Raw genomic sequence first — 25,836 nt, 5'->3', positions numbered from 1 at the left:
ACTTAGCCCGGTGACAGTGAGGCCCTGCAGCAGCGTGAGGGAACGGTGACCCTGGCGTGGAAATTCACTGAAGGTGCTTGTATCAGGGATGTCATTTGTTCACCTGTTACACAGACCACGATCAAAGGTACATGTAAGAACCAGAGTTGCTCTGATAATGTGTTTTCTTCCCCGATTCTCCCACATCTGGCCACGGCTGTATTATAACCTACATAATATTATATATTCATCATACACTCCTGTGAGCTGTATGATCTGACTCAGGTTAAAGTGTTAGTACAGTAAAACATAAACAAATACAGAGAATGAAACCACTGAACATTGTTTTATCATCCCTTTCGACCGTCACCCTCCAAACTTAATATACATGTCGACATTTTATTGGTGGGATTTTAAAATGTAAAATATTCCCACAATGATAAAGAGCTAGCGAAATGTCAGCAATCAGTTCTTTGTCACTCTCATACAGCAGTTGCCAGTGGAAGCCCAACACAACGTCTTGCTTTAGAGCAGTGAAACAGACTTCATTCCCTGCAAGTAATAGGAGTCACAGATAACTGAGCCAACTGGGAAGTAGCAGGGTCCCATTACAGGTCCAGATTAGATAGATTCTGTGGTGCCGAATCCTTGATATACTGTATCCATCAGTTTTAGACGGTAGCACAGTCATTTCTAAACTGCTGGAATGAAAATAGCCAGTGACAAATTTGTTTTTCTCATGCTAACAAAGAAGCATTTTCTTGATTTTAAAAGTTGGCGCAGACATCCCCAACGTTCTACTTCATTATATTGCCCCCTTCTGGTTTGGAATGGGAGGCTTGTGCAGGTCATCTACATATGATTCCTTTGATAACACCACCTGGATCACACCTCATTCCCAGAGTTTTGTTTAGTGTCCGTCAGTCTGTATAATGTACAGATGCTGCCCCTGCTGCCTGATGCAAGGAAAAGCATTTTTACAGATGGATGGAACAGCACTTCGTAGCTAGTGGCTGGTTAGCCATGAGTGGGAGGCTAATGTTAAGGTGCTTTTGCCTTCCAGTCATAAGCACACAGAATTTTACCGAGGCAGAAACAGAGCCAATACACATGGTATCCTTTCGCTAGCAATGTTCATACAGTCGTGGAGGCGCTCATAGGAATGAACAGACTTAGTTGACTCACATACATCCTCAGAGCATCAAAGAATTTAGATAACAGTAAGTGTAAAAATATTGTTATTGATAAGGCTTTGTGTTCATTGTTCATTTTGGAAGCCAAAAACACCAGTGGGCTTATCAAACTCAGCCAGAAATCAGAGTCCCTCGCTTCTTGCTCTTTCATTAATTTCACTGGGTGGCACTTGAATAGCATATTGCATATTAATACTGGAGAGATCATGGCAGAATCATTTCAGCCCAGGACATTCCTCTCATTTAAAGACCTTCATTCAACAGCTCATTTATTGGTGTGGCTTTGTCGGAGAATCAACATCTATTTTCAGGGCTTAAAAAAAAAAAGCTATTTAAAAGCTATTTCTGTATGACCCTGAACAAAACATTTAGGCTGGCAGGCAGTGCCAGCATTTGTCGAAAAACACAGTAAAAGTGTGATTGATTTCCTCTTTCAGCAGGTTATTCATTCATTTAATGAACCAACTATTTCAGGAGCAGGCAGCCTAAATCGCCTCTGGCAAAACACGATCAATCAATTAACGCCTATCGGACAATTAGTTGAAAGTAGTCATATTTCATTTTTTCCTGGCATTTGATGTGATGAAATTCTGATTCCCATCGGTACTTGGATAACTGTACTCCCATAGTGTCACTGACTTCACCTCACTGGTTTGTTTATGCACTGATGCAGGGGGGCTCGAGGTGACAACTGTCATCCACATGTCACCGTCAGTTGTTAGATTCTCCAGGTTAGCACAGTAGAACTGACAAGTGTGTGTGTGTGAGAGAGCGAGAGAGAGATATTGGTATAAACCCTAACTTTTGCAGGACCCCAAGGCCTCATGGACACCAAAGACTTGCCCTGATAAGACAAAATATAATTTCTGAGTTCAAATTAAGGTTCCAACAGTTAGGGTCAGGATTAGGTTTAGGCATCACCTGGTTGGGATTAGGATTAAGGTTTGTATTAGGCTGCCTACTATGAATAGAAGTGAATGGAATATCCTCGCAAAATTGGCTAGACAAACCAGAATTTGTTTATAACCAACAGAGTGAGGACTTTTGGAAAGTGAGGCTATTTTAGCCTGTCCTTGCAACTTCCAAGGGCTGTTTGAAGGTCAAAATTTGGTTTTATGGTCAAAGTCTAGGGTCAAGGTTAGGGTAAGGCAGTTTTTTGTGATGGGAAGGGCTATGAAAGGATGAGGGGCTCAGGAAAGCATAATGTCAATGAAGGTCCTCACAAAGTTATTAATACAAAGATATGTGTGTCCATGCTCTTGAGCCTTTCTCTATCCGTAGGAGGATATTTGATAGGATTCTCCTTCCACCTCACTTGGTCTTATGAGGTTTTGTGTGTGTTCATGCATCAGGGGGTGAGTGTGTGTCTACCTGACAGCACATCTGTGTACTAGTTTTTGAGGCTGTGTATGTCCGAATCTGTTTGGCTTCATCACTCCTGTCAGACTGTGGACAGAATTCAGGTATGAAGAAGGAAATGCAGTTTCTTAAATGAGAAACTCTCTGGTTTCTGCTTTGAGGTCGTGGTCTGCACATTCACCTTCAGAAAACATATTCCATGAATGTCCAATAAAGACCAGATAATAGAGGTGACATAAATGCAAGAAGACGAGCTGCTTGGTCTGAACTGAGCAACGCTGAGAGAAAATGAAGTGTTTAAAGCAAGAGAAAGGTGTGAACGACTGCTAAAAAAAACCAGAGAGAAGTGAATATCCGTTGGTGTGCTAGCACATGCACAGTTGCAGCTCTTCTAGCATTGTGTCAGGCAGACAGCAAATTGCCTGGTATTCAAACTTCAGCACAGACCCTCAATTTGCACCCCAGGGACCGTCACGGACCTTCAACAAGGCTGACAGCAACTGGGGGGGGGGGGCTATTTGGGGTTGCAAATGATGCGTAAATGTGCAAAAACAGAATAAAAGCATGATACAAATGAATAATGTATAAATAATTGTCTTTTTATTTCATTCTATTTTTATGTATTTGTTGTATCTTAATAATGCTTTTATCTGTTTTTGCAAATGAACTCAAACATTCCAGAAGTGCCTCACACTGATCCTCATCTCGTCTTCCTCCCTCTGTAATTTTGTCTTCACATCTTTCTCTTCAAGTCACCTTACTTGACTCAAATCAGCGATGAGTTCTACCTTGCCAATTCTCTTTCCTGCCAGTGGTAGTAGCATATAAATAATTTCTGACACATAAGCGAGGAGACGTGTTAACGCAGTGCAGTCCTAATCGGTTAAAATTCTTTTAAGCGCAGCGTAATAAGGGGCGACATGGAAGATGTACTGTAGCTCTGCTTTTTAACTAAGATGTCAGAAAAAAATCTAGAAATTAAAGCTGGCAGTCAGAAGCAACTCTGTCATTTCACATCCAAAATAATAAGAAAGTCTGTCACTGTCCAAATACTTGCACAGCTTATTCTGTAAAGCCTCTTCTGAGCCAGAAACCCGGAGTGGGAAGAAAAAAAAAGCCTATATTTTAACGCCATAAGTCTCCCAGGCAGAGCTCACTGGTAATCATTAAGCTACCGTTTTCACTCTAGTCACCAATCACTTTTTCTATGAGTCAACAGCTGATGTTCCTCAACCGACCCACACTCGCTTTGAAACTCATCCTCAATTATTTCCATTAATACCCATCATTTTCTCAAAACAGAAGGCAAAAATAAATGTCGGTTTCTTCTTCTCCTACTTTGCCCACTCCGATGTGGCACTTCCCGATAAAGTTTCAGCTGCAGTCGTAGTGCCACTTGAATCTAGACTGCAATATCTCAGCAAATATTTGAGGGATAGCGATGAAAACTTGCAGATATCTGTGACATTCAGAGGATCCATCTTAATGACTTTGTTGATCCCCTGACTTTTTATCAAGACACCAAAGTCGGACTGAGTTTCTCACTCTTCAGCTGAACTATATCCAACATGGGTATATACAGGCTTCATCGGGTAATTCTGCTGGGATTTAAGACCTGAATGCAACAAATGTGTAAACGTTCCACAGCTAAAATACAGGCTCCGCAATCAGATGTGCAATTTTATCGTCCTTTAGCAACATTTTTACTGTAACCCAATAGAAATTTAGTGAGAAGCCTGAAGAGTTTCTTCACTCAAAAAGCGTAATTTGCTTTTCAGTCACTCACAAAGATGTTTTTTTCATCCTCTGCACAACTTTGTGAGGACTTCAGAAAGTGACAACATCATCCTCCTCCTCGCCACCGCCGCCTCTGTCCAGGCACTACAGTCTGGACCTGCCCTGCATCGTCTCGCTGGTGCTTGGTTGTCACAGCGACAGCAGTGGAATGTGGGCACCGTTACCTGGAGAGAGGTGGGCGATGGCAGGAGGAATGGGCTCCAATCCTGAAACTTGAATAATCACACAAACCAAAAATCTTCAAAGATTTGAAATGAAATGATTCTCCGTCACATTTCTGTGTCTGCGAACTGTTACCTTGATCAAAACCTTTACATTTTTAGATTTTAAATTTTCATTAATGGTAACAAATTAGATGTGTTGATGAAGGCTTGGAGAATTAGACTTGGTTCCTTGAAAGTGCTTAAATACACTCTAAAAACTTTACAAAGCGATGAGATGTTTGCCCGTGTTATCCTGACTCTGAGAAACTGCTGTTCTTAAGCACCACCGTCTCCGGCTCCACTATCAGACTGTAAATGTAGTCATCGATGTTGAGTGAAGTTTCCTTCTGGCCTTCTTGTTCCTTAATGAAGGACTTTGCACCGTTGGACGGAGAGCTAAAGAGCAGTGTTCCAACGCTACTGCTGTTGCCGCTGAGTACGACCTTCCATTTGGATCCATGCTGATAAACTGGTCAAAACATTTTTGGATACTTATTTCTGCTAAATGGTGACTGCAGGGCTTTAAACCCTGCAGCGTATTTCCGTGCACAGTTCAAGTATTGAATTAATTCAAGTTACATGTGGAGACATTCAATAAATGCTTAATCTGTTAGATGCCCCTTTGTTTCACATGACTTAAAAACTTTTTGTTTAACCACCAGAATACACAAAGTATAATTTTTGGGCTTTAAACATAACCATCCTTGCAAACATACGCTATTCACAGCATGCAGATTCATCACAGTTACCAACATTAATTATGACTCTGTTGGTACTGAACATGCCGCCTCACTGGGATGGTCTGGACCCCAAATACAATATCTAATAACTTAAAAGTGTTTAACCCACTTGCTGTTTAAATGGCCACTGTGAGAAGAGAAGATGAAAAGTTGAATTTTTTTTCTGTATTTTTGAATAGTATGTTTGGTGACAGACAAATATATTTGTGTGTCATCTGCATACAGTATCAGAGCAGGACATCAGTATTATGCTTTTTAAACTTGTTTTAGACATCAGTTCACACTCGGCTTTGATAACCATTGACTGTTATTTTATCTTACAGGAGGAAATACACCATCCTTGACAACATTCCTGATCATTACGAGTGAGTACAGTCTGGCTACACTATGAGATGCAAAACACACACACACACACACACACACACACACACTCACACACACACAAACACTCTACTACCGTGTGTGTGTGTGTGTAACCTGACTGAAAGGGCCGAGTTGGCCTGAGTGTCACTGCGCCTCATCTCATGTTAATATTTAGTTGGATACATTTCTGACTGTTAGCACTGGGGGTTTCCATGTGCGGCTAGCATGCCCAGGAGATGCTAGTGAATTAATAAGACCAGCACTGAGCAAAAATGTGAATAAGATCAGACAAGGCTGACACGTCATGTCAAGGAAACCAGTCAGGAGGGCCATACCTGCTAGAGCAGCTCAGACAGAGGGCCCTAAAGAGCCCAACAACATCTGGAAGTGCTTCACAAACCTTTTACAGGGAGTACGAGGCCAACGCTCAGGCTGTAAGAACGCATACCTTCAGCATTTCTTATAGTATTTTTAGGGCTGTAATCTCCTAGTCGACTGGTCGATTTATTAGTCGATACGTTCTGGCTCGACCAAAATTCTGATTGGTCGATTTTTTGCCACGTTAATTTCATCAGGAGGAAAGTACCAAAAGCACCCCTGTTTCACAGATAATCTATCTTTGAACACCCCCCTTGTTTTTGCTATTTTGGACTCGCCCGACCCGCTAGAGACAGTCAGACTGAAGAGTACTAGAAGGCCAACGTCTGGTGGTCTGATGAATGTACATTTAATTTTGACGGTTTCATTTAAAGTCAGTCCTCGTCCACCCTGTCAAAGACGTGTGCAGCGTGGCAGCATTTCATGAAAATTGATAATGGAAAAAAAGTCGAACGCAAAGTTTGCAAACAACAGTTTTCATATCACTGCTCCACTACAAACATGACGGCGTATCACCTAGAAACGGTAAGCTAACTTGTCCACCCTAGGTTGCCCCGTCAGTTTTGAGGATACAGTATGAATATATCAGAATTGATATTTCAATGTTTTAGTCTAATAATTGTTTTGTTTTAATTGTAAAAATTCTTACCGTGGACTTGCCTTTTGTGTTGTGTTAAGTTTTAATTGAAAAGTCTATTTGTGTCTCAGCCGCGATGCTGAGCTCCTCCGTTCAGTCTGGCTCTGTGCGCAGGACAAATGATAGTGTCGGTCAATTAATATAACGTGACAGAAACAATTGTCTAAATATTCCTCAACAGGTTTTGTGACACAGTATTTTTTTCATATATAAAATTAGTCGATTTTTAGTCGAAATTTGAGGGCTTCAGTCGACCAAGAATTTCTTTGGTTGATTGCAGCCCTAATTATTTTAAATATATGTTCAATGAACATGCTAAATGACGACATTGTGCAATAATGGTTTTTTTTATGTTTTTTTGTTAGTTTGTGTATTTTTTTTTCTAGTATGGTGACAGAGTAACCAAGTCTCATCGAATCACATTCAGACTCACACTGCGGGTCAGAAGTTTCAGAGCACCTCATGTAGTTTGTTGACTCTCCGTGGTTTTCTGATTTTGCCTCTCTGAAGCTACACACCAGAGCCCAAATCATCGTACCATCCTGGGTTCCAAGCAGTCCCTCTCCTCCCCTTGCGTTGCAAAACAAGACTCTACCCCTTTTCTCTATTCAAGACATCTCTCTACAAGACAGCTGTGAGGTTGATCTCACCTGCAGGTCCCAGGACCAGTTTCAGCAGCGGTGGTGGACCACCACGCCAAAATCACCACCAGCAGCACCTCAACTGCAGGTTTCTATCTTCAGGACAGGAGCGAGTGAAGTGCTCACCACTCACTACTGGAGAAGTGCTGATGCTAACAAGCCTGAACACACTCATTCCAGCTGAATCCTCGGCTGTACAGACAGGAGGGTTTTTACTTCAGCCACGGTCTCTGCCAACACTGGTTTTGGTCTAGTGTTATCAATCGATATGAAAACACTGAATACAACGTGGGGGTACATAAAGAAGAGAACTTATACGCAACTGTGGGATTTTGTTTCAGATGGAGGATCATTCCGAGAGAGCCGCTGTGGTGGCCTTCAGAGATGGACCTTCAATACTGGGTATGTTGCATCTTCACCCAATAAATGGAATAGATGAATGTAGGACTGAAATAAATCCCTATACAAATAATGAATCACATTTTGAAGTAAACAAATAGGAGAACGCGTATGCTGGTTAATACTGAGAATGTCATGCGCTCCTCCAGGTCAACTGAATGTCGGATTCCTGGACGGCTGCTGGACCGAGGTTTCTGACAGCAGCAGAAGACAAATTATATAAAATATGTATGAAATTCTAATTTTTTTGTTTTTGCTGTTCTCTTTATCTGTTCATCTTCTTTCAACTGATAAATTCATCATTTGATAAGTTTTACAATATTCCCCTTCAACTTGTAGGACATGCTTCTAGGCCACTTCATTCAATCAAGCTTTATTTCTCTGGCACCTTTCAAACACACTGAAATTCAAAGCGCTTTACAAGTGCTGCCTACTTTTTTTGTCCTGTGAGCCAGGACAGGCTAGAAGACCTGGTCCTAAAATTAATTGAATAAATAAGGTTGCATTTTCCCCTGTCATTTTACAAAAAGAATACATATATTACTGGAGAGTCATCACAAACTGGACCCTGACCTTTCTTGTTCATCTGCACCGTGGACATACAGTATTTTTAGCTTGAAGCTAATTGAGGCTGAATAAACTGCCCAAAGCATCTGCTTGCTGAGCCGGAAGTGATTTACTTTCTTTTCTTAGCTCTTAACAGTGTTTGTGAATGACAAAGCATACAGCTGGATAAAGAAGATAATAGATAATTTACCGGACAATGTCTTTAAGAGTTTGTAAGTGGACATTTTGTTGTTTTGTTGTTGTCTGTTTCAATTGGCTTCAAGCTAATAATATGTAGTATGTTCTGAATTCTGGAGTCAGGAAGGAGTGATGCAAGGGGAAAAAAGATTGAGTTCAATACACACAATATTCCATCCATCCATTTTCTACCGCTTATCCTGTTAAGGATCACGGGGCTGGAGCCTATACATGCAGCCTTCAGGTAGGAGGCAGGGTTCACCCTGGATGGGTCACCAGTCCATGGCAGGGCCAACACATATAGACAGACAACCATTGGCTCTCACAGCCACGCCTACGGTCAATTTAGAGTCTGGATTAACCTGGTCCCTCTTGATGTCTTTGGACTGTGGGAGGAAGCTGGAGTACCAGAGAGAACCCACGCAGGAACAAGGAGAACATGGAGACTCACACAGAAAGACCCCGTGCTCCAGCCGGGGCTCGAACCCAGAACCTTCTTGCTGTGAGGCGACAGTGCTGACCACTGCACCACCATGCTGCCCCCACACACAATATTGAGTACTTGAAAGGGAAATTGCACGATTTGAGTGAGGCAACACATTAAAGTTTCATGACAGTCACTTAAATTTAAGTTGTCTGAACCTCAGAAAAACAATTTTGATGTATCAAATTTTGCATATTCACAGCAGCGAAATATTGGAATTTGTCATGCGTAAACATTTTTTAAATGGATTCCAAATAGGTTTTTTTACCCTTAAAATATCCAAAAGTATCATTTATTTTCCACTATTTGAGAGGAATCACTCCTGCATGCTAATGGCAGCAGAGATGTCTCCCCAAAGTCAGAATACAGCATCTACTGTGAACGTTGGGTGGTAGCATGTTTACTTAGAGAAAAGAAAAGATAGCATACTGTATATTGACAATGTGTTTGGAGAGTTGTGTTGTTTCTTAATCAATCGGTGCACACTGTACAAAAGCCTCCAACACACTGTGGTGGACCACAGCAGAGATAAAAACACTGAGAAATGGACCAATCCATCACCAGTGGCTGCATGCTGCTGCATGGTCTTAGTCAAAAAGACCCACCCATGGGGACACTAAAGTAGCAGGCTGGAAGGAAGCCACCAGCAGCTGCTGATGTAAGGACCAGAGATGACACCTGGTGAGTCAGAAGAGGAGGGGGAGGCCAGGATTGTCTGCCAAAATTGAGTGATATCATACCGTGTGTGTGTGTGTGTGTGTGTGTGTCACTGTGGGTACATAGGGGCACAAATAATCAAAGAAAACTTACAATATATAAATGGATGTTTTGGTTTTAAAATGTTCAGAAGTTGTTTTTTTTAATCATTATTGCATGCCTATTGACGAATGAGCCCTTACATAAATGTCACTGATTACTGAATAAAGGTTTAAATAAATGAATGAAAGCCAATTTTGACAGCCTCAGTTACAAAGAACTACATTTAAATAATGAATTTAGTGTTGCACTATAAATAAAAAGAAATGCCAGTCAAAAGACTAACAGGACTCAATTCGGAGCGTTTGTTCTTGGCTTTAAAACTTTCAAACAGCCCATTTGATCTCAATTGATTTGTCTAGAAGCTCAGACTTAAAGAGAACCGGAGTGTTTCCAGTTTTCCCAAAACAGCTGATAAGACAATGTATGAAATCCTGACAAAGTCATTCCGAGATGACTGAGCAACTTCCAAAACTGTGGGCCTTTCCAAGGAGGCTGGGTCGGAATGTTTCATCGGCTGGATAGTAAAGCTCAGTGATGCTGGAGAGAGCTTGCTGATATTTGAAGTCACCAGTCAAAAAAGAAAAAAAAACCTTCCCCCTTCGGTGGTCCTTCTGAGGTTTGCTCCCCCTAAGTCAGTCAATCCAATCGATTCTTCTCCACAGTGTGTGCAAATTCCGTGTCAGTAATGTACACAAACAGTCTGCCTTCCCTGCAGCTCAGTTGCAGTTCGAGGCCCATTAGCCCCACTGAGCTCAGACGTTAGCCATGTCCCTGTCAGAATCATAATGTTACATGTGTGCCTCACTTAAATATTACATTCACTTTTAGCCTGACTGTCACTTGGGGAGAAGATCATATATATAGTGAGAAGAAAACTAGTTTGCATTCAAACCGTTAGCTTAGCTTGTCGCGGGGCTCTCTCTCCTGCTGGCGCCTCTCCTCCACCTTTCCTGGTAATCCAACATTGCCTTTAAGGTCTCCACTTGTATATTGTAGATTTTCATGAGGTCATGGCATATTGGTTAAAACAGCGAATAATATGACATCCTTTGTAATTAGCATGATATCCTAAGTAGCTATTTGTTTAATTTTTTTAGGATGTTGTCGCTCTCTTTGATCTGGGTGAGAATGTGGAAGTGATGCCACAAATGCAGTGAATAAATATTCCCGCTTCTGTCTGTCTGGAATAATGGGTTGATCGGTCTAAACCACTGTTTGAATTCCAATTACAGCCCCATGAAAAAATATGAACTCTTTTCACCCACAGTAAATGTAGTGAATAACACTGCATCGTTAAGGTGCTCTCTGTTGATTTACCTCCAGTTTTCTCTTTCATTTTTTGGTTCGTTTTTGCCACACTGGGAATATTTCAGGACTGGTCTTTTGAGGATATTCTGTCCGCCTCTTTCACTTGCCACCAACTTCTCACAGATGTTCAGAAAAAGTGACAGATGGTGCAAAAAAAGAAAAAGCACAATTACTTTTGGGCTATCATAACACACAACAATATTCAACAGATATTTCCTGCCACAATCAAATCCAACCCACTCACATGCTGCCATGGAAATAAAGGTAAGTCTGAGCCCTTCAGATGCCCACGTGCTTTGATCCAATTCAATCTATAGCTCATTGAGAACTGTGTGCTCAAGACATGTGGCCAAATCACCAAGGCAAATGAAATTAGACTGGATTTAATAGAGCTGTATGGCGCAATGAAGAAGCCTTGCATGGAATCAGCCTTCCATCAACTGTCCAAATGGAAACAGGTGACCAGCAGAGACGTGGCCCAAAGACACAATTAACAAGAATAAAATGGGTGAACTGCACACACAGACACGTGATTTTTAAAAATAAGCAGTATTTAGGGAAAATAAACAAGATCGAGAAGTTCATTGAAACAAATGTACAACACAATCTAGCAGAGTGTGATGCACACGCGCACGCTCCGGTGGCACATACAGTATCTATACAGGTATACATACACCTCGGCTACACACAGGCAGAAACACACCCCACCTTCTTATACATTCATGCCACGACCGCACAGATCGATTCGTAACCCGGGGATTCAATAGTAACCCCATTAATCCACCACTGGGCACAGTCGGCGTGTCTACCAGACAGGCACTCAGTCAGCCACTCTGGTGCTTGGGATCAGTATTGGTTTACAGAGGGAGTCTGAGGGAGAGCGAGAGGGGGAGATGGGGACGAATGAATGACTGCAAGAATCCTTAAAATGTCACCGTATTCTTCTGCCTGCCCTTTGCAAAATGCATGTTTGTCCAAGCCGAGTCAAAGTACTGTATCAGGCAGAGTTCAAGCAACGATGAGCTTTTTTTTTTTTTTAAATGAATCTACAGACAAATTTAATGACAACATCAACAGATGAGGACGTAAAGCCAAACATACACATACATTTCGCTGAGGTTTTGTCTTATATCTTCTATCAAAATGAAGTGAAACATCACCGTCTTGTGTGAAACTGGACCCGTGACACAATGACCCTCCACTCCTACCTCCACAACCCTGCTTCTATGATCCATAAATGACATTTTCATTTAATTATCAGGGGAACCGTGGATATGTCAGAAAAAAAGCACATTAAATGTGTTTCCATCAACAGTTTTGGTGAATATAAAATAGGCTATGTCATGCCATATGGTTGTACTTCAATCAATCCTTTCTAATGCAATCATACTCTGATGAAAGCCCAACTACAAAGGGAACGTGCGCACCAAAACTACAGATTTCAACAAGGAATTAGCCGGATGAGTAGCTCGTATGGCTACTGCGACTGTGGCTGGCAACAATGTGTCATTTTCGGTGCTTGGGTGTTGTTTCAAGGAGGGAAAGTCCTCGTTGGACGTCTGTGTCCTACAACGTTCTCCCATAGGCTGCCGGCTGAACAAATGAGTTTTTTTTCCTCCATCGGATCGCGCATGGGGTTGCAGATTGATAGAAATGTGGATCAGGTATTTTTACTAAAACAGCAGTCAGCACTGTATCATTCCCAGGTCCACAGTCTCGCTGTCATTCATTTAAATATTAATAAACAAGGGGGTTTATGAGGCAAGAGGCGGGGTTCAACCTGGACGGGTCGCCAGTCCATCACAGGGCCAACACATATAGACAGACAACCATTCACACTCACAGTCAATTTAGAGTATCAATCAGCCTCGTCCCCTCTTGATGTCTTTGGACTGTGGGAGGAAGCCGGAGTACCGAAGAGAACCCACGCAGGAACAGGGAGAACATGGAGACTCACACAGAAAGATCCCGTGCTCCAGCCGGGTCTCGAACCCAGAACCTTCTTGCTGTGAGGCGACAGTGCTGACCACTGCACTACCGTGCAGTTTATTTAGTCCTCTGATCAAAACCATCTAAAGCTTAATTTGAGGCTTTTTAATATAATTTTCAAATAAATAATAATTGCAGCAACTTCTGATCAACCTTTGTTATTTTTTGAAACCAGATCAACAAATAAGACACATCCCTGTGAAGCCGCACCCATTCCCGGGTTAAGCCCCGCCCCCCTTAGCACAGATACAGCTAATGATGAACTCGCTGATCCCACTGAAAGGCCAGCAAGACCTAAAACTGTACTGCATGTATAAATTTCTTCTGTACGTGTACCTGGGAAACATTACTTTACCTATGTCTGATGACGGCTACGAGGGAAAAGGCCATCGATAAAGAACCTCGAGACTTCTCAATTATTCTCTCCCTATCCTGTTGATGGTCCCTTTGTGTGTTTGTGTAGCAATCAGGATTTTAATGACACAGGGGTTCTTACCTTAGGGCTCAATTCCCTAAATTCTCATCCAGGCTCGGGACCACCTATGGCTGAATTTCCAAATCATTGCACAGAGGTATGCAATACAGCAACAAAGGATTTTATAACCCTGAGAATGTATGATTACGAGAAAGGAATTACACAGCAGTCTACCAGGAATGTTTGCATGTGAAAGACAGTGCATCGTTATTTTGCAAAGGCCCAGTCACCATTGCAACCCACACTGTGGCAACATAATCCTCCACATTTTTATTGAAGCATGCCAGTTGTGTGTATGTTTGCCTCCTCACTTTCACAGACCAATGCACACCACCTGCTCGTCTTTCTAAGCCCGTCTACCTCTTTTCCCAATTAAAAGCAACTCTCTGGAATTCACTGAAAGGACAATTTGAGCCAGCACACAAGCTGCTGGCAAACTCCTTAATGAACCCATTACAGCCAACACTCATTTCCCTGACTTAATTCAAAGATGCCTACACTCCTGGAGAGCCCAGTCCTCCCTCTCAGTACATTTAGATCAAGTATGTGTTCCTTCCTTGGCCCAGTGGTACTTTATCCATCCAAACAAGGAAGGGTGCTTGAGGATGGGTAAATCTAGCCTAACAGTGCTAAAATACAATCATTGCATGCTTTAAGAAGAGCGTGCACTTGTTCATTCACACATATTTCTACTCAATCATGCCGCAGCAGTGTGAAACATAAAATCAGATGCAGCTTTTTTTTTTTTTTTTTTAATGTTCACATCAATATTCAGAGTGACTATCGGTCTCTGAGGAATTTACTCAGAATATGAGAAAAACAAAAACCCTCCAGTGAGTGGCAGTTCTATGGACAGAGAAGCTTTCTTGATGAACAAGGTCAACGGAGAATGGCCAAACTGCATTGAGCTGTCAGAGGCCGCGGTAACTCAGATAACCACTGCGTACAGCTGTGGCGAGCAGAAAAGCACCTCAGAATGCACAACACATTGGACTTTGATGTGGACAGACTACAACAGCGGGGGATCACGCTGGGTTCCACCTCGAGCAGGCGAGAACAGAAAGCCGAGGCTGTAGAGGACACGGGGTCACCAAACATGGACAGTTAAGGACAGCTGAAAAACATAACTTGGTTGGATAAATGTCCGATTTTGCTCATGACAATGTAAGAATTTTAAAGTTTTGAGAAAGTTTTCTGGGTACATGTTGGCTTATTATTGTACGAAATGATTTTCTTGAATCCTAGTGGCGCCCATTTGCTGGACAAAGGTTATTGGCTAAAAGATGTCAATATAAATGACAGTACATGCACATCCAATATCAACCGTGTCTGTGTGGCTCTGAAACCTGTCAGACCAGATGAGAAGCTGGTTTTATTAAGTTCCAGCTTAACCACGTGAACGCGCCACTTCCTACTAATCCTGACTGAATGGTTCTGAAGACTTTCAAGCCCAGAATTTCACAGATTTTTTTTTTTATTGTATTGCAACCACCCTGTCAACTTTGTAAGATATATTTTGTGTGTTGGGGCGGAACGGTGGTGCAGTGGTCAGCACTGTTGCCTCACAGTAAGAAGGGCCTGGGTTCAGGGTCTTTCTGTGTGGAGTCTCCATGTTCTCCCTGTTCCTGCTGGGTTCTCTCTGGTACTCCAGCTTCCTCCACAGTCCAAAGACATCAAGAGGGGACCAGGTTAATCCAGACTCTAAATTGACTGTAGGCGCGGCTGCGAGAGCCAATGGTTGTCTGTCTATATGTGTTGGCCCTGCCATGGACTGGCGACCTGTCCAGGGTGAACCCCGCCTCTCACCTGAAGCCTGGATAGGCTCCACCCCCACCACCACCCTTAACAGGATAAGCGGAAGAAAATGGATGGATATTTTTTGCTCCTTGAAGAACTTATAACTGAATAGATTGCATCACATTACATTTGCTTCTAATCCCACTGTTCATTACGGGGATTTAAAACAAAGTTAGTTAATCTAAGCATCTTAAATCATAGTCATTAGATATTAAATAATTTAACTTTGAATTTGAGAACCTAATTAGGAGAACCAAGAGACTGATAAGAGTCAAAATATCTGCAATAAATTCATGTTTGACAGTGTTGATGAAAATCTAGCGCTGATGCAACAGACATGTAATTGGAAGGTTGTTTTATATCATAATTAGATAGTTAACTGCAGTTTAATTGAAAGAGATGTGTAAAAAGATTTTGGAAAATGATCTTTAAATAATAAAAAAAACAGTCTTAATCACTGAACCACAATTTATAGCTTCTTGCAGCATGACTTCGCAACACAACACAAAGAAAGAACCCATTCTGAACTGGTGTCATTAAAATGTATTCAATGTTCTTCAGTGGCAGGTGTCATAATTTACCAAAATCTAAGAAGTAATGTTGTCACCATCTTGTGCCATGATTCCCATAGCGAGGTGATGGCGTTCTGAGAGCAAAGAAAGGCCTGACTCAGAGTGAGATAATCTCCTGCCTCGGGTATCAGTTAGTGTAAACACATCTCTAAAAAGCACTTTGTAGTTAGACGTCATCAACATGGTTAATGGGTGAAAGGACTTTCATCACTTCACTTAAGTGAATTAGATAAAAGCGAAGTGATCTGACATTAAGATTTTCATGATTAAATGTGCTGGAGCCTGAGTTTGAGAAAGAAGTTTGATCCAGCCATTCGCCTCCCTGTTTACAGGATTTCCAGCTGCCCCCTCTCACTATCTCTCTGCCTCAGGAGCATCTACAAGCCTTTGTGTTATTGATTTGAATTAAAGAGCTTCAAAACATGGTTAAATGGATTTTGATCCCTGCATAGATTTAAGAGAAGCAAAGGCTTTGAAATGGGTTTGAAGGCACAAGCGCAAGCAGCTGTTGAAGATGGATTACAACGTGAAGATCTTCAGCTTTTCTGGAATTCAAGAGTGGACTTCCACAAAATGTAGGGATGGAAGGGTGTGTGTGTTCTTTTTAAGGGTGTACATCTGACTTTCAGTTGCCTCTTTGCAGCAATATGGAAGTTTCCACACACCCCCCCCCCCCCACACACACACACACTCTGTTAGTGATCTCTGCAAGTGTTCGATAGCCCTTTCCTCCCTTTATCTACCTGCCTTCCATGTCTTTCCTCGGGGATCCACACATTCTTAATTCATGCCGTATGAAACATTTAGCAGCACAACCGCTCGGTGCAGTTTCCATCCTTAATCGATGCGAGGGAGCAAAACAAACAAACCCGAATTTATGAAACACTTCCTCCACTGATGCAGCCATCATTCCCTCAGACAGAGCTGTGGTTACGACTTCACCGCTCGCTAATTAGAAATAATGTGCCGCTCACTTGGAGCAAGGTAGCAACTTCGCCGTAGCTGATTGAGACTGGACATCGCCAGTCCTACTTCTGTCTCCCTACCATTTTGAATTCAGAATGAGGCCGCTACATGTCATATTTGCACTCCTCTTAGGCTCGGAGAATGTCTGGTGATGTTTTTGAAGTTGTGTGTTCTAACTGCATCAGCGAGGAAATATTGTCATTATTGATACAGCGATTGGTTGGTCGGTCGATTGGTCCTCCACTTTGATCCAAACTGAAATATCTCTCTATCCATCCATTCGCCCACCCACCCACCCATCAAGGATATTAGGTTTTCTTGGTCACATGTCTCTAACCATCCTTAGCATTTGTAAAACTAAGTGCATTCCTCCAAAATAAATTATCCATCCAACATAACGCTAAGGACAGCCCGCAAAACCACATCACTTACACCAAATCCTTGATTGGTCTTTCAAACGTCATACTCATAATGATGTGTCGATGTTGCACATTATTGACAACACGGCTATATAAAAGTTTTGTCTGTAAAACAATAATGGTTAAAGATTGTTTACAATGGTTGAAATGACACAAGGCTGCACAATGTAAGATGCACCTGTTTCACACTGTTGTATGGAGGATCGACCGCGAGTACGCTTCACCGTCTGAGCGGTAATTCAGTGAGCGTGTCATTGATCAGAAGGGAAAAGCACGATTGCTTTACAACCCTGCATAGCAGGAGGGAAGGGAGGAGAACAAAATGACTCCTCTTCTTCCAGGCTGTTGTTTATTTCTTTGTTCTTCCATTGTCAAGCATTCCTGCACTGTTGCACTGCGTATAGGTTTGCAGTTCATGAGATGACTTCACCTCTGAGCGAGTAGAGAACCCATTTATCTTTCGTTGATGTAACACTTCATAGTCATTCATGACAGTCAAGATTCACCTGAGAGTAATTCATTGAACCTGGAACAGAGTTGTCAATCGGACACATCAGGACAACAGCTTGACCCGTACTGAAGGCAACAATGGATGCTACGATCGTCATCTCGACACTTACAGGTGATGTTGTGCTTGAACAGATTTCTGTGTTTCAGCCCAAACCAGGCTCAATCTCTGACCCTCCCAAAGCACCTAAACTCAACGGCAGCACTGTCACAAAGACGTGTTGCCTTTTTATCCCCTGAGAATTGAAAGAAAATGTCCAACATTTGACTCCGAGGGCTTTGCACAGGTGCACGGTTACGGACATGAAAGAACTGTACTGGCAAGAATCATTGGAGCCTTTCACAAAAGTACAGTGGGGGGTTTTTTCGCTTTGTTTCCTGTTATGTACAATATATGCAGCATACTGTGTATATATCAGTACATACATGTGTATCAAAATGTTGGTTTTGCATGTTTTGCCCAAAGTTCCAACTAACAAGGGAGACATATGCTGGATAAGTCCTGTGAGGGGGGGGGGGGGGGGGGGGGATAAATTAACACAAGACTTCAAACTGATTTTTTTACCTACTTTGGCAATGACTCTTATTGGCATTCCTGAACAGGAATATAAAGCTGCAGATCAAAATGAAAGATTTCCTTTCAGCTGAGAGCACTATCATACCTACAGACAGCCACGCAGAGCTGATTAAGCTCCTCATTGTGTCAGAAAAAGAAAGGCAGAAGCACCTGCACAAATCATTATTTTCTTAAGGGAAGAGAATTTTCATGTATAATTTAAAAATAAAGAGCTCAGTTTTATGTCAAGACTTTGTGACAAAAGTTAACAATAAAATGCCTTGTTTTTTTTAACAAAGAGATTTGTTCTAGATGATTAGGATCATGGTGGCAACAGTTAAGAGGTTTGTAATCAATGGAATATTAAACCATTAAAAAAGGCAGAGGTGGAGTATGTGGATGAAAATGAAAGGTAAAAATAGTTGTTTGTGAATATTTCACTGTAATTCATATGCAGGTAGTGTTCTTTTTGACAATAAGATGACCAGCGTTATCTCTAAATGGTCATATTTGGTTGATACATGTGCATGTGAAGTAAAGAAGAGCCACATTTGAGCTGGAATAGTGAGGGAATTTAGTTTATGCTGTCCCCTGGGATTCCTATCATAGCCAGTCTGTGTGATTGGTTCCAGCCCAGCGCCGTCTGGGCCCATTTAGATAATAAAATAGCCTGCAGTCTCAGGACTCATACATACAGATGCAAATACAGGGTCTGCACACATGCACACACAAATAGACACATGCAGATAGGAGGAAGGACAATATTTTTGCAGGCTTATATACACCAACCTGTGACTCGACTGAAGGCTAAGGGTGGATGTCAATCGATTGCAGTGGAGGGAGGAAAGCACCGGAAGCTATTTCAATCTCGTTTAAAACTGCTATGGTGAATCCACTCTACTATAAGGTCTTTCTCAAGATCGACCTGCCTGGCAATCAGGCCACCGCTTCACCCTTGAAATAGTTTGGGTGTTAGGAAAGTTTAAATATTACACATATATATGTATATAAATAATATTGCGCTCTCTCAGTCCGAGCTGGAGAAGTAAGGAAGTCTGTAGGAGGTGAATAGCATCTCTGAGGCCTCATGAATCATTTTTAATCTTGTTAGGAGCTGTATACAATGACCTTTCGCACGACGTCTATGTTTACCTGCCAGCCACTGGGCCTTTTGTGCAGTTTATAGGCCATCCAGCGCCGACACACTGTCAGTCGAGACTAAGGTCAGACTGAGTCATTTTCTAAACCACTGGCTGGGTAACTGGCCTCATGTGCGCACACATATAAATCTACAGCTGCATGAAGTTTTGGATTCCCATCCACGAAGTCAGTGAAGATGCAGGGGATGGCTCAAGTTGCCTCTGCAGCGTCTAGACAGAGAAACAAGAAATTCCTGTCTGGAAAAATGTTAAGCCTGGGCAAGGATCCAAAACAGGCAGACATGAAAGGAATAACATTCATGCAGGCCTGTTGCAATAGACGATTAATAAAGCTGTTGTGCCATTAATGCAAACCACATCAATCACTTTTATTACCGTGATAATTGCTTTGATAATTGTGTATACATGCTTGTTTTTTGGGGGGTTTTTTTACATCAAAAAAATCACATGCTGAGACACGTTTTATTGGTCTGCACCTCGCCTCACCCAAGTCTCTGATTCAAAAGACACAGACCCTTGAAGAATACGGTTATGCTGATTTCAATCCAGAGTGAATCTGCACCTCAGAGGCTTTATAATCCAGCCTGGAATGTCAGGGATTGTTGTTTTGGTTTTGCTGTAAGCTCGACCACAATTTGTGACAAAAAAAGGAAGACAAGGAGGAATATGTCCACCGCTTGATACTTGGCCGACAGTGCAGGGCTGAAGGCAGCACTCGGACGCTGACGGAGTGTAACATTATTGCTCTGACAAGCTGAAATAGCCTGATGCTCCACTCAGCCCGCTAGCTTGTATAGCATGTTAGCATTAGTTTGCCTTTGCTAGCACTGCGGCCATGCTCAAATCCACAACAACAACAACAACAACAAATCTTTTCATTTTAATTGAGGAAATCACCAGATGTTAAAATAAATAAATGAATCAATTGCTATTTGTTCACTTTCCATCAAAATGAACAAACTTTCAAGTGTATTCATGGACTTTAAGACAGCCCAGTCTGAGGTGACAGATACGCTACAAATGTGCTGACTGGACCCGACAGTCAGTTTTTAGAAGACAAACTGTGTACTTGCGTTATTAATATACTATATCATCATTATGGTACTGTCAAAAAAAAAAAAAAAGTCTTAAAATGACCGTGTAATACTCATATCAAAGTGACAATAATATTGGTGATCGAGGGAAGTACCTGACACAGTTTCAGGGAGTAGTACTGCTCTTGGGATGGCAACATTAGTCTGTACAAGTTTTTGTATTTTTCAAGGTCCTGATGATTTTTGTCAAAACGTTGGCAACAGAGGATGAAGTTTTAATGCATCATGGATACAAGTATGCCTCACTTTTCTTCTTGTGGCTGTTATGGTGGACAGCACCTCCACAATACTGGCGCGCACCCCCCATCCCTCTAGTCTATAGAGGTTTGACATTTGCAGTATTTTTGACTTTATGAGAAAACACTTGACATTCCCATGGGCTTCTGCTGCAATCTTCCCGATATCCATGACCAAATAGGTCAAATATACGAGTGCAATGATGGTGGCTATTAAGTGGCAGATGCCATCAAGTAGCCATCGTATAAGCCACCATGAAAAGGCACCAAAAGGGAGGAAAAAAATCAATATACGGTGGTGGATGTCATGTTGGAGGCTGCTGGGATTCTATGATGTTGGCTGCCGCTCTTGTAGCTGTATGGAGGATGAAGTGCATGGTCGCTGACCTGCAGCTTATCTTTACCAGAACCTAACTAGACTTAACCAAACACGTGATGTAGTGGGACGTGTGTTTGATTTACTGATTTGAATTTTTAAAAAATTGACATTTTTTTTCTTTTTTATTCCTCTGTATAATCGATCATAGAAAGATGAAGCAGTGTGATACCATACCATTTTGCTTATTCTCAGGCTTTGTCTATAGGAAAAGTCAGCAGGAACATCTTGTAATCGGATCAGTTCAGAAGAGCTCCTGCAGCGTGAGTAATCACGTGAAGATTACCTTCATTCAACTCTTCTGAAATGTCTAGAACATGGCTTTTAGATGTGATTCAGTTTAAGTAGACAACTTTAGTGAGATTGCCAAATGTTCATTTTTAGAAAATGGATACCTGGAGTTGTAATTAAACCATGCAACTGGAATCTTAGCATCATATTCTGTCCATTCAGAAAGACAGGATCCATTGTGGCCAGCTTGACTGGCTGTTTGCAGCATCTGTGATAACAATGACTGCGTACAGCAGGTAGACAACTAGGTAATTGCGAGTTGTTATGAAGCTGTAACAGGAAGTGTTTGAGAGATCCCACTGGAATAAGCAGCACAAAACCCTGCAGACAGGTTCTCCATCAAGCCCATGCTTACAGAACAATAAACCGCCACGTATGATGCAGATGTCCTCAGAGATCTGTCTTGATTACTCTTCACATCTGTCTATGGTTACATTAAAGGGGACCTATTATTCTTTTCCAGCGTTTCAGACTTATAAATATGTTTGAAACGTTGGATAATTGTTCTAGAGGACGTGGAAGTGTCATATCATAAGGTGGGCGTGTGTTCAAGTCATCCCCGGGGGCAGCGTCAGGCAGCTCCATACTGCTGAAAACACTCGGATTTGGAGAGTTTTTTCAGAAGTCTCATTTTGTGACGTCTCAACTTCAGGGGAAGCTCCATCTACGGTGACTCACCTGGCTCTGGTCTCAGTGCCCAGCGGTGTGGCCGCCCACCCCGCTCTGCCACGGAAGTACACGCTGCAGACTACAGCGCTACGGTGTCGTCATCTAAATGGCTATCAGAAAGTGTTTTCTCAGGTGCAAATACTTCTTATTCTTGCATGTTCTTCCTAAAGAAGATGAATTAAGACAGCAATGGGAAGATCTTTTGTTTTCAGGGAGCAAGTAACTCTTTTCCCTTGGCGGCTCGTGTGCTCTTGGCATTTCACGAACAGCAGTTGCCTAAACAAACCTCAGTTCAACACTGGATTTGCAAAAAAGTTAATCCTGCAGGCAATTGCTGTCCCGTCTTTCCATGGTCGTGAGGAGGACACAAACCACAGGCTGGAAGTAACATTCTGTCAGTGTCCTGTCTGTTTTGAGCTCTGAACTGCAGTGAAAGAATTGGGCTCAGTATAAATACAAGCAGCGGGTACACACAGTACAGCGTGACTAAAAGTAATAGTCACGTAGTTTGTAGATCATAAGAGATGTGGTGGAATTTAGCGTTTACCATTCAGAGACGTCTTGCAAAAGTCGTTGCGGCAATGGAGGTTCAGGGAGTGTATTGTCGTTGTCTGGGTCAGATTCCGCGTCCAAGATGTATGGTTGCATCGCTGAAGTCAACATTTTTGAAGTGCTAAAATTGTAAACAAGCCGGTTACCGGGTGAGACAACTTCCTTGCATGTGAGAGAAGGTGTGTTACTGTGCAGCGGGGGGAGCAGGCCCCTCCATACGTTTACCAATCTCAGCAGAGTTGCTGTGGTAGGGTCGGAGAAGGTTTGTGTGTGTGTGGGTGGAAGGGAATCCAAGCATTTCAGAAGGGCAGGAAAGAGGCAGAATAGAGGAGTACACAGACTGCAATGTAATTATGCAGTTTTTTTTGTTGATTGAATCTTTCAATCGTGCCCCACTGGGGTCCCACACCATATTTAAAGCCCCTAAAATGAGCATAATAGGGCTTCTTTAATTAAACTGGAAAATTCCAGGTCTTAGCAGGAGCCAAGTGCCTCTGACCCAAGTAAAGGTCTGTTCCACCTCCACTTTTCCTGCTTCCACAACCTCTTCCACGAGATGTCAGCACGGGGTTTACTTATTTGGAGTTTTATTTACTAAAGTAGGCTACTGCATGTGGAGTTCCACTGTGAAGATAACAGAGTGACTCATGTATACTTGTAAGACATGTTCTTAAGTGGTATATTTAACAGCTTTATATCACACCACATCTCTGAGAAATTAGACTCATTGATTAAACAGTAGCGTGGTGGAGTATTACAGCTCATGTACCCACTGGGAAACTGACTTGCTAATTTTTTTTTTTTTTGTGGCTATTTTGAGTGTTAATGATGTGTATAATATTTGTGCATTAAATTCCAAGTGATGATCCGCATTAGCAGGCCTTGACTTATTTCTTGGAACAGTTGCAGACTTGAGCAGCTACCACTGACTGTTTTTTGACGGAAAAATCATCGGCTGGTCTGGTTCATCATTCATACCATCCTTCTTAAAACTAGAAACGGTTCTGTGTTTCTGTTCGTGTCGGCTCCTTGCTGGATTAGACTGGGAACTGCCTGGGTTTTGCGAACAGCACTACTCCCACGATAGCAGTAATATGCCTTCACGCTGACTGCAACCTGCCATTGCCTGTAAGAAGATCATCAGGCGAAGAGGAAGAAGAACATTAACTGCGCTGCAATAAATCACAGCTTCATATTTGGGCTGCTTGTGCTGACTGTTATAGACAGCGATTGCAATCAAGAATGATAATAACCACTGGCCTCTTTACATATGTTAGTCACAACGTTTTATTGTTCACGATAATCCCAACCCACCTCTGATGTGGTTCCAGACCTAGAAAGTGTTGCTGCCCCTCTCAAACCAGTTTTCCTGGCTGAGATTTTGTTCTTTTGCTGTCTGGAGCAGCTCAGGATCACCAAGGCAAAACAGGTCTGACAAAGCAACAAATCAGTTCTTTAACTGATGACGGGAAGCTGATTCCTGTGACAAAGCTTGAAGAGGTAATTCAGCAGTTCGTTAAAAAAAAAAAATCGAAGAGTTTTGCTGCCATTAGCAATTTTAACATCCTAGCATGGAGGGCCAGCAAAATAGAAACAGACAGCCGCACTTGTCAACTATCATAACAGAAACTAGCAATTATCAGCTATTCTAAAATGCTGTACAGTAATTACCTGAAGGAAAATATCAGCGGAACAAGATGGAACACAAACTTGATCATTCACACACACACACACACTCTCTCTCTCTGTCTGTCTCTCTCTCTCTCTCTATCGCACACACACACAAATAAAAGCTTCTTTCAAGTGATACCTTCATTTTTTTTAATGATGGCTGCACTTCAGTCCAGATAGTTAGTAACAAAGCTTTTCATCAGTCATTAAGATGAATTTGAGACTTAATTTTTTTCCCTCTTGCTTTCTTAAAAACACCTGCACAGAATGGCTTTTTTATGTTAAGAGTTTGATGACCATACAAATAAAGTAAAGGTTTTTATTAGCTTGTATCAGTCTTTTTTTCGTTCTTTTTTTTTTTTTACATTCTTTATCTGCTCTGCAGGACTGCTGCATCAGATCTGATGTGCTTGGAATCAAAAATGTAGCGTGTGTTTGTGTTCTGAGTGGATTAACACAGATCACATCAAAGCCTGCCCCCCATATCTTGTTTACCATGGTCTGAAAAGGATATTTGGATGCAAAGGTCTGCGCGCATGTTTGTGTGTGTGTGTGTGTGTGTGTGTGTGTGTGTGAGAGTGTGACATCTATGAGCTGTGGAATGGTAGTGTGAAGGATCAGGCTATAAAGATGTAAGGGGTCAGGTACACACACACACGTGGAATTACTGAGAGAATAAATGCACACACAGGAACACACAGAGTCATTGAGTGTGACATAGACTTTAACTCTGTTTGTCATTAGACAAACACTTTTGACATTAAAGGAGCCTGTGACGCCTGCGCGGCTAAATTTGGCATTAAAGCCTTTTGATTCCTTGCAAGAATGAAGTAAACCTGCCACAGTGTTTCGCATCAAGGTCCGACAAATTTGCACCTTTTCATGTGGGCAGTGAGAGCAGAGCTCCAGAATGCCCAAAACATGTCCGTCAAATGGGAGTTTTTACAAAAGCCTCGTTTTGTGGGCCTATATATTCTTCCACAAAGCTGCATGGTCTGTAGCTAATTCACACTTCCTTCATCTTCAATGATGATGTACCCTTGTGAGTTTAAATTGAATTGACAAGGTAGCCCAGTAAAATAAAGTCCGATTTCATAGCGCTTCTGTGAGTGCCTGAAGGTATGTGCGCCGCTTTTTTGCTACTTCCACCATTAAACACTGCGGTATTATCCCGCTTCGCTTTGGACTGAAACAGAGGGATTAAGCTCTTTGATCAACAAAAAATGAGATTCCAATCTCATTTTTAACAAACAAAGCTGACAATATCAGAACTTAAATTCTCCCTCTTCCAGAATTTAAATGAAAGAGATTAAGCTACAACAGACACCCATGAACAGCAGTAACACTCACTGTCTGAAGGAGGACTGGAACTGAGATTGTGGAGGGGAACAATAGGTTCATCTTTGGGATTGTTTTAGTTTCACGTAAATGTAACAAGCCAGCTGAAGGACTGAAATGAGGCGAATTTTAGCAACTGTCGGCTTTGCGGAAGGCTCAGAGGAAATCAATGCAACAGGAACAT

At 42.0% G+C, this 25,836-nt stretch overlaps 1 protein-coding gene and 1 long non-coding RNA gene across 2 annotated transcripts in view; one reads left to right on the top strand and one right to left on the bottom strand.

The window, feature by feature from the left end:
- tafa5a (TAFA chemokine like family member 5a) overlaps positions 1-25,836 on the bottom strand; it is a 291,469-nt gene that overhangs the window by 176,545 nt on the left and 89,088 nt on the right. The window lies entirely within an intron of this gene.
- Positions 7,182-7,900, top strand: LOC147262365 (uncharacterized). Its single transcript, XR_015112538.1, has 3 exons — positions 7,182-7,516; positions 7,632-7,692; positions 7,839-7,900. It is a non-coding gene; the product is annotated as an uncharacterized LOC147262365 (long non-coding RNA).

The sequence above is a fragment of the Aulostomus chinensis genome, chromosome 4 (assembly GCF_037954235.1).
Source record: "Aulostomus chinensis isolate RoL2024-O1b breed Wild chromosome 4, RoL_Achi_v1.0, whole genome shotgun sequence".
NCBI classification, from domain to species: domain Eukaryota; kingdom Metazoa; phylum Chordata; class Actinopteri; order Syngnathiformes; family Aulostomidae; genus Aulostomus; species Aulostomus chinensis.
Note: the sequence above shows the minus strand (reverse complement) of the source record. Positions and strands in the feature narration are given on the sequence as shown.